This window comes from Montipora capricornis, chromosome 2, assembly GCF_036669925.1.
Source record: "Montipora capricornis isolate CH-2021 chromosome 2, ASM3666992v2, whole genome shotgun sequence".
In the NCBI taxonomy this organism is placed as follows: Eukaryota; Metazoa; Cnidaria; class Anthozoa; order Scleractinia; family Acroporidae; genus Montipora; species Montipora capricornis.
Window position 1 is genome coordinate 45,862,029 of NC_090884.1, and position 2,131 is coordinate 45,864,159.

The 2,131-nt window shown below is 37.8% G+C and overlaps 1 long non-coding RNA gene across 1 annotated transcript in view; it reads right to left on the bottom strand.

The window, feature by feature from the left end:
• Window positions 1-1,185: 1,185 nt before the first annotated feature.
• The window catches only part of LOC138038041 (uncharacterized), a 5,217-nt gene continuing 4,271 nt past the window's right edge, over window positions 1,186-2,131 (bottom strand). Inside the window, exon 2 of the long non-coding RNA XR_011130169.1 lies at window positions 1,186-1,561. This is a non-coding gene — a long non-coding RNA (uncharacterized lncRNA). The remainder of the gene's footprint in view (window positions 1,562-2,131) is intronic.

The window sequence follows — 2,131 nt, forward strand, 5'->3', positions numbered from 1 at the left end:
CACGAAGAAGATATCAAGTTTTAAGATCAAGATAATTCCCGGTATTTCGTCGATATTTACTATCATAAATCTTGCTGTGTTAGCTTGTGCATGGTTAGACCAGAGTTAACTCTGGTCAGAGGTAAGTCAATGCTTCTGCCTCTTCTGCCGCTTCTGTTGTTTGAAAGCTTGGCACATCGCTCTCTGAATGACACCTATTTGCATCTTATTGAAAGAAAAGGAAGCTACCGGTAATTGCTATTAATTTCCATACCCTTTTCTTTGTTAGCCAGTTATAGATAGGAACGAAAGGACTCTTGCGATAACCTTGATCACCTTGATCACACCCTGTTGGGTCTTTTATTTGAATTGTAAGGTACATTCAAATTTCTTCAACCGGAGTAGAATCAAACTACGTCTGATTGTTGATCCTAGTTGCACTGTGGGCCTTAACTTTCTTTTTCTTTTGTATCTTTAAAATGGCCTCTATTTAAGGATGCGTTCCATTTGGAAATCCGGATTTAGATCTTCGGATTTCCAATTGAACACAAAATCTGAAAACAGATTTTGTCGCAGATTCACTAATTGGAACTCCATGTCTGGTAAGGATTCCAATTAACAAAATCCGTCCCAAAATCCGTTTTTAGATGTTGTGTTCGATTGGAAATCCGAAGGTCCAGATTTTAAGATCTAAATCCGGATTTCCCAATCGAACACACCCCTACGAGATATTCGAAAGGGTGAAATGATCCAGGCTTGCAATCTTCTGTACAATTTACAATCATGAATTCTCAAACTCATTAATAATTCATAAGCCAAAAACAAAAGAAATCACTACCGTGAAGGAAGTTTGGATATGTGGTCTTAATTAGCGTAAAATTTCGCCAACTTTGATCCCAAATATCTCTTAAAATACTGATTCCTTTGAAAAGCAATATCAAACACTCGAAAGAGTGTTTCATCAGATATCCAACCACCTCAAAATCGGTTAAAAAACTCGGCCTTCGGCCTCGTTTTTCAACTCGCTTCTCGGTGTTTGGATATCCGATGAAACCCTCCTTCTCGTGTTTGATATATTACTTCTCAAACTGATTAATAATTCATCAAGTGATAAACCAATTGCATGCCCGCATTTAGTTTACATGGATGTACCTTGATACCGCGGTAAAGAACAGCGTGTTTGGAAATCAGTTAGAAAAAGCAATACACAACTTAAACCAAGCTTTATTACTTCTACTGTTTGCTGTTTACATTTACGGTTACAGTGCAATTCAAAAACGTTCCTGAATTAAACATTCCGTGCGCACTGTTTACAATTTCTAAAGTTTCAGAAACTGTACATCCAGGTCCTCCAACTTCTCTTCGAGACTTTGCACACGGTGAAGATCATAATCTTTAAACACGCTTCCCGGGTCAAGTAAACAGAATTTTTGCTCGCGTGCTGCTTGCCAAGTTTTGAAAACCTCAACAGCCCACTTGTCTTTGGACTGTGTACTTTTAGGCTTGCATGGACTGTACAAGCAAAGGATCTTCTTCTTGCACACTTTTGGACGGTCGAAACCGGCAAGATTCTTCCTCAGCTCTTTAAAAAGAACATTTTTAAAAATAAAAAGAAAACCATGCTTGGCTGGATGCAAAAACGAATACAAATTATCAAACCATCGATTAAATACCCAAATTGCGTAGCACGGAGACAAATTTAGAGTTTTCTTTTATTGGTCACGTGACCATGGGTGTGGTATGATGACGTCATATTTAGGGTCATTGGCTTACACATGTTGGAAACTGACCAAAATAATGCCAAATTCTCTCAAATTACTTAACCATTACATCCTTAGCAACGCAGCCCAAAAAATACGTCAGTGGGCCCTTAACTTTATGATCTCTGTGCTTATATAATAAACAAATTACTTCATGATTGGCTCGTTTGTACGATTTATATTACTCACTCGTTGTGAAGGATCGTTAATCTCACTCGTTCGCTTCGCTCACTCGTTCGTTTACGCGATCCTTCACAGCTCGTGAATAAAAATCGTACGCACTCACCAACCATGAAGCCTTAATCTATATTTATTCAACGATATTGTTTTAGTATAATTAGATTGGTGATTATTTTAAATGATCCATTTTCTTTAAACCTCAAGTGCAACCA